Here is an 8,175-nt window from a genome sequence, read left to right on the forward strand (position 1 = left end):
TAACAAATTTAAAAACCCCCAGATGTCAAGAATTTACAAAATTAAAACAAAACTTCTGAATTTATTGTAATACTTTTCCCTACCTTTTTTTTCCCTGCCAAAATTGTTCACAGGATTTAAGTAGTCTCATCCACATCTAGGAACAATTTCCCTTCCACTTTATTTGCCGATGTGAGATTTACCTGCTGAAAATAATTTGCCTTAGTCCTTACATATAGGATGATTTTGGCTAGATGCTCACACTCAGTACATTTATGCCTGTGTAACATTACCTGAATCACTTTGCATTCATCTATTTACAAATTGGCTGAGCCCACACATTGCAACACAAGAGCTAAACATTTGAGCCAGACAAAAGGTCATTCTTTATTACCATGGCCGTGATGACAGGTATGTAACTTTTGCACTTGTTCATACTCACAGAAAGAACGCCCTTAGTCAATGGGACGCTGTTGTCTGGCAATGCTGGTATTAAGTGCTGCTACTGCAAATTCTGCAGATGGATTTGGGAAAATATGTGCCTTGCTAGTTACAAGTGAATGATGTGGGCAGCTGAAAGGAGCACAGTCTCACTGAATTACAAATGAGGATTCTTGGGGGCCAAACTCTTGAGTCGCATGCTGGCATTTCTCAGTTGCTCCAAAGGCTGGTGGGAGCTGCAGACAGCTGATTGACAGGAAGGAGCTGTTCAGAGGAGAACGTTCAACAGCATAAGAGAGATCTGTGAAGGGCGACCGACGTTAAGGAAGCAATATCTGGGAAAAGAATGGAAAATTGGCAATCAGCCTTTCTCATTGAAGTTGTCTGCTGCAACAGTGACTCACTGGGGAGTGCCTGGAACGCTGTGTCTGGTTTGCATTTCACTTTCCCCATCAATCTGATTAGTAAGGTCATCTACACATGTCAGAGGGTGAGCCATCACAACTAGCTTTTCTTATGGACTTGGGGATTTTTTGGATTTGATCATTAGAGCGACACTTTTGGCTCCTTTATAACCTTGATAAACTGTAGAGTTATCAGTTTGGTAAATGTTGTTCCTTCTGCCACACCTATCTCCTTCACATCTTCACACCTTGCACTTTTAGGCTTGGCATTTCCTTTTTTCAAATGCTGGTGTGTTGGTGAACACTGACCATTACAAATGGCAAAGGTTGAACCACAGCACGTATGAAGTTAAGATTCTAAAAGCCTTCAAAGGAGATTGGCTGCCACATAAAAAAAAAAAAAAAAAAAAAAAAAAAAAATCCAGGATAACAATGGTTACTGCTGATGTGCTTTTGAAATAGTGTTAAATAAAACATTTTAGGATTTAAGACAATCTCTTACTAGAGATTAAGAGGCACCTAATAAGGAATAACTTGTTTGGTACCTAGCTAAAACCACCTTTCTCTTGCCTTGCTTTGAAGGTCTTGGATCACTCCCGGAGACAGCAGGATCGTTAACTGACCAAAGGTCTTACCTGAAATAGTAATTCCAACGGTTCAGTAATTTAGATGGCATCTAGGTAACTACAATAAAGCAGAACATTCCTAGCAACAAGCCATTTTCTTTCATATTATTTCCACCAAATAAGACTATTTTATCCACCAAAAAGTTCCATTGTTCCAGCAAGCTTCAATTTTGTCCATTGTTTGGTATTTTCTTCCAGTGCAGGTTCAAGTTCCCAGAGGACATTGTAGTGATTACTATCTAGCATGTGGACTTCCAGCCTTCTGAACTCATCTTGTAGGTACGACTGTGGAAGTCTGTCTTTCCAAACCTGTTTGGTCTGGTTCATAGCTGTCCACTGTGTTTATCTTTCTGTAATTGTTTTGCAGTTTTTTTATGAATTCTGGCTTAGAAAGAACTCAATGCCCCAACTGAACTCCTGTTAAAACCACCAAATTTTTTCCAACCAGTATGATTTGCATAATTTCCCCAACAAAAACCACATTTCAGCCATATACTGTCCTTGGCACCAAACTAAAGGCCATCTGAAATGTCAGATCTAGGATTATTGGAAACACAGATTTGGACTGTCCGGGAATTTTACAGAGGTTACCTTACCATGAGATCTCAACTCATTTGGCAACTGGTATAGGGTAATCTGAAACTGAGTTTGCCTAATCTGTCCTCAAATCCGAGTGTCAGCAAGGGCTGAGGTTCAGGACATACTTTACACAACTGTTTCTGTCATCTGTGTCCTGCAACTTCCATTGCCAGAAAACAAACCATCCCCTGCCTTGCCTTGTCCTCACTGATAGCTGGTGTCATGAGGTAATCAACCCGTTTTTTAAGTTTCTGAGCATTTCTGTGACTTGGAATTGAGTACTCTCATGTAGTCTTGTATCTTGTAACTCTTCATGGGTACTCCCAGCCACTTCCTTCCTCCTGCAAGGGAATTTTCTTTGTTCTCTTTTGCCTTCAACCAAGGACAAACTTGGCTGACTAATTGCACGTGTATGTTCATGTTTGTACAACTCAAACTACAACTGACATTTCTACTATTTAATTGCCAAGCCTGAAAAAGACTCATCTTTTTAAGCACTCTGGTTTTTCTTTATGCTGCTACAATGCATGTTGTTTCCCTTGTATTATTAAAATAGACAAATTGTGGTGACTGTGGTGACTGAATGGAGAGTTTGGCTGCAAAAGAGCTGTTCTTCTCATGGCATACTCATGGCCAGGTCTGTTTTTAGCATCTGTAGTAAAACCATAAGTCACAGCTGTGAAAATAATATGTAGGTATCATCAGATCAAGAACATACTCATATGTCCTTAAAAAAAATGGGTACTCCCCACAGCATGTTATCATTTTAATTGCCTTTTTAAAAAATAAATACAACTAAAACCCAGGAGAAGCTAAGATTTTTCCTTTGAAACTTGGATAATTAAGAATAACTTAAACATTTCTTTGACTATCAAATTTCTCTCTTTAGCATAGACTGGGCAGGACTCAAATGTACCAGCTGCTATGATCAACTCCTTGGACAGCCAAATTCTTTCCCTTTCTAGCTTCATTCCTTTCTTCTCATTTTGAATAAAAAGTCCAATTTAGACATAAGAAACCTTCTGGAGATGCATCTACGTCCCCATCTTATCCAGCCACAGCCCCACTCTGGGTAAGCCATGACATGACTCAGGCTGTCTCTCAAGCCACACAGCTGGCTACATTTGTTCTGAACTAGTCTCATTCTAAAGTTAGCTTTTTTCAGATCAAGTTTTTGTGTTGTTAAATTTGTTTCCTGGGGTCATAGAGTCCATGCTGATATTTTTAGGTGGGGTTAATGATTCAATATGACTCATATGTCAGTGCTAACTCACTCAGGTCTCACAACAAATCCAACTGATGACTCAGGAAGCCTTTTTATCATTGTATTTAGATGATGTGTGCTTTCAGTGCCCAATATTTCTAAAAGAAAGAGCAGTAATATATATTTGTTAGGGTTTTTTTTCTTTTTTCTTTTTTTTTTTTTCATCCCTACTATTGTTTTTCAACTTTGTGAAGTGATTAGATAGCCCTTATCAGAAATAGATCACATCTCCCAGAAAACACCAGGTTATGGCCTCCCTGCTGCTGATAGTGGGTTGGGTTTAAAGAGGACATAGTGGTTAATGTTTTTGCAGTTAGCATGTGATTTCAGCCAGAGGGGACACACAAGTAAGAAGAGAAAGGGGATCTGTGTATCATCTGGCACCGTCAGGGCTGTTGAGTGCAAGAGAGAGAATCGTTTCAGGCCTCATCTAACATGTTCAAATCCAACGGAAAGGAACCCACCAATTTTAGTAAACTTTGGAAACCACCTTTAAAGTGCATGAAGGTTAATAACAAGAGCATTATAGAAATACTGTTGTGTTTTGTAGGTGATGGTGTGCACAATCTTGGCACTCAGATTTCTGCTCAAAGAGAACAGCCCCCAGCTTGGATATACAAGCACATCCCAGGGCCATGCCAGGATGAGACCTTTGCACAACTCTTTTCACCCTGCTCCTGATTTCCCTGGGGTATGGTATAAAAAGGAGCCATAGGATGTTTCAGGTAAATGTAGTCACTACTTGCCCTGCAGTTTAGATATAGCCAGCATGAACTCCTATTTCCACTGGAGAAACATTTACTCAGTAGAACATCTTCAATAATATTTCCTTCTTCATTTCTGAAAATGAGCTATAATAACTTTCCCTGAACATAGACAAAAGGTTATTGAATGCTGCAACTAGACATCAAAAACTTTCTTAATACCTTTTTTATTTATTTATTTATTTTTAACAACAGCTACAAAGTAAGAACTTAGTTATGAAGTGTTGAATTTAATTAATGTTTGAAACAGCACTGAGCAGGAATTACAGTAGATTTGATTACTATCTGTCATTGTCCCTGTTGATTTGCCAGATGCAGAGATAATATGAACAGAAGCTGAGGTTCTGGTCAAAAGTAAAGAATGAGCTTGGGTCATAATAGATACCACAGAGAAAAAAGTATGGGTGCAGAGCTGAGACCTGGGGGTGGCTCATAAAACAAGACTTCTTTAGCAAGTATTAGTAAAAGCTTAAATACCATCTTATATAAGTCTTTGTTATGCTGGTGAGAGATAGGGACTACTTTTTTTCTAGAAAAAATTTAGTTGGAAATTCTAAAATCATTTTGTTGTATTTGTGGGTCCTGCAATTTCATATTAAAACACTTCCGAAGAGTGATCTTGATACTTACCTAACTCATGATTTTTAAGAGTTATAAATAACTGGTAGGAAGTACTACACGTACCACTAGTTTGTATAATATTTAAACAAGGTCAGTGTGCAATGAACTCTTCAGGTAACGGGGTCCAGTAGACAATTATTGCCTGACACTTCAGTGTTCTATTTGGATAATTTGACCTTTTAATTGAGCACTTAACCCAAAAGTTTACACAGTTTGAGGCCACTTCCAGGGAAAAAAACCCTCTATTATATATGTATTATTTTCCAAATTTCCAATTAAAAGGAAAAAAACTGGAAAATGTAACAGTTTTAATTTAGCTGACAACTGGCGTTAAAGATCACAGGAGAAATACAAGGGTGTTTTTTACATCAAGCAGTAGTGCCCATATTTTCCATCAGGGCAGAGTGGGTCACGTACTCATGTCCCTGTTGGGATAGGCTGCACTCTTTGGCCTTTCCTTTATCGCGTAAGGGATTCATGCTGTAGATTTGTTCTGCATGCACATAGTAGACCCAGTGTGAACTAGGTTTGCTGTGCATACACAACATGACTATATTTCATGTTTTCCCAAAACTTGATGCTTTCCTGGAAGCACTGTATTCACTGTGTATGTGCAATTAATTGAAACAGCGAATTCTTAAAGCCATGCTGGGAAAAGGCTTGAGGAGGCAGCAGCCAGGACTGGGTTGTTCCTGCTGCCCATATGATCCAGCCTGCATGCAACCTGCTCCCTCTGCATTCCCAAATTGCCCCTAAGAAAAGGCGTTTCCAAGACTGGGCTGAGTGATCTTTTAATTGTCTTGATGGTCTAGATACTGCCTACAAGTTGTAGGCTGACTTGCATACCTAAAGATTGAGAGTGGTTATAAAAGAAAAAGCCACATCCTGATAAAAAAAAAAAAAAAATATAATTATTTGTGTACTTTCTGCAGCATCTAGTTAACTTTACAGCTCTTACCCAGATGGTAAAATGGGTTGCAACCCTACTAAGGAACTGGCACAGGGTTTCTGAGTCCTCAAATGCCAATGTTTTTTTTCCACCCTTAATAGTGTCTAATAAAAGATAAAGGATGAGAAGCAAACTGTTTTCCTTTAGATGAACGACTGCTGAAAACAAGGGCAGTGCTCTTACTCATAAGCAAGCCTGATAATCCCAGCGAACTCACTCATCCATTCTCTGAGTTGAATATATTCCAGTTCAAATCATGCAGTTCACTGCCGGTGAGAAGGAGAGACAAAATTTTGCAGTAAGTTCCTATGAACCGATCACCATTTTCTACTAGCTTTTTTCTAAGAGGTTGCCCAAGAAAATTAAAGAAAACCCCAACTAGGCTTTTCACACCACTGACTACCCAATGCTTTTTTTAGCTGCAACAAACCTGAACTTGGAAGGCTTTGTGCAACATGTAGATGGAATGGGTGGTGGGGAGAATAACAGAAAATGCTAAACCAAAATCAGGGTTTAGGAGGTGGGATTTAGGATGCTTCTGCTTTGGGTGAGAGAGAGTGAAAGAGAAAGAAGTTTGACACAGAACAAGTTCTAGCTTCAGAAAATTCAGAATTCAGAAAATTCTCAGTGAAATTGTAGGAAATTCAAGAAGAAATGGTTATGGAAGTTAATTTTTGTAACAGTTCTTGAAACATTGGCATGGCAAAGGAAAAACAGTGGCTATAAAGATTTTCATGTCTTTGTTGCCTGTTAGACTGAATATTCTCAATATCCTCTGTGCAATAAGAAAGTGGTCTTGATTCAAGCCTCACTGGACAAGATGTCCACAACTATCCTTATTAGCAGTTTTATCTGAAAAATCAAGCAATTAACATGCAAAATTAATGTTAGTCTCTCTTCTAGAACAGGACCCTTGAGGTAAAGGCTAGTGAATCTTTAACGATGTCTATCTAGAAAATGGAAGTAGTAATTTCCAACACAGCCAGCCTTTTACCATCAAAACCAGGAAAGTAATGTACATCTGGGGTATTGTATGTTGTTGTAAGATGGAGGTATACAACTAATGGAGACATAAGCTTTAAATCAAAGTAAATGTAAAGAATTTTGTGGAGCAAATATAGTAACTTGAACCTCCTCCTGCTGGGGCTAGTGACAATGACCACATGCATTTCCTTGTACTTGATCGGTTTTCTTTAATAAAAAAACATCAACTAAACCAAAAGTGGAGAACAGAGAAAATGGCTGAAAAACACTTTTCAAAGCACAGCAGGTAGCTACATTCCTTTTTTCACACACCACTAATAAATAACTTGCACTGACTTTCCCACTGAGAGTCGGGGTCCTCTGGGCTGGCTCAGAACAGGCAGGGACTGTCCGTCAGTCCTCTGGATGAGGGCTACACCGGCTCCTAATTAATTGATCAGAGCTGGAGGAGTTCATATAAGCTAGCAAAGGAAAGTCAGAATCTATGTGTATTTATTATACTGCCAGCCAACTCATTTTGGCTCCAGCCTAGTCCCAAGATACAGCCACCCCAAACCTTGTGCTCCCACTATTCTGGCTGTATGAGCATTTTCACCTTTACCCAAAGAATGCTATCTGTGTGCTCTGAGCTGATAAGAGCTGGTAGAAATCTTGCTTTGAGAGTGCCCATAGAAGGAATGTTTAACTTGTAAGAACAGTGAAGAACAACCAGTTATTCTGTGTGTTTTTATTATTTGTATCTTAATCCTGTCCAGTTTGGAAAATTTAAAAACAAAAGATACTTTATTTCTTATGTGAACATAAATATGGATTAGTCCTTCTAACCTTACAGGAAAACTGGGGTTGTAGAGGGATCAAAAGGAAGGGAAATCCACATGGGCCTAGAAAAATGTTAACATTTTTTACAAATAAACATAATGTGTAGTCAGATGATCAAAGTTGCTCGATTGATTAAAATATTATTCTTGGAACAGAGTAGCAAACACTCCACTTCTGTTTCTCACTTAAACTTTCAAGTAAAAATACCATTAGACATGGGAGTGTCATATATTGCTCTGAAATAAATGCAGCCCTCCTGGCCTGCTTTTCCTACTGTTTTTCCTCCTTTATTCTGAGGTCAGATGGCCACAGTGTGACAGGTACCCGCACACTGACACTGACTCCCACTTGCTACACCATAACCCATGGTGGTATTTTTAGTTTCCACACGACCCACATTATCTTTCTGCAACAAGGCATCTTAAAATGATCTGGATCTTTTCTTTCCTCCTAAATCATGAATCTTTCCTGAGTTTCAGGCTCAAACCAGCTCCTAATACACTAATATTAGGGAGACTGGGAAGAATGTGCCGCTGAGTTGTGAGCCTGCATCTGCCACTTGTCCCCGCATCCCGGTCCCTGGGAGACATCCTCCTGACAGCCCCATGCTGCTCCTCTCCTACATCAACAGGCAGGTTGAGGCAGGAAGCTTGTGCCAATTTGGCCACAGTTGTGAATATTCAGGCGGTGGCTGCTCGGTCACCAGCCAGGGGAAGTTTGTCACCGCGGGACCAGCCAGCCCGGG

This window comes from Tyto alba, unplaced genomic scaffold (genome assembly GCF_018691265.1).
Source record: "Tyto alba isolate M040663 unplaced genomic scaffold, T.alba_DEE_v4.0 Super-Scaffold_33, whole genome shotgun sequence".
NCBI lineage: Eukaryota > Metazoa > Chordata > Aves > Strigiformes > Tytonidae > Tyto > Tyto alba.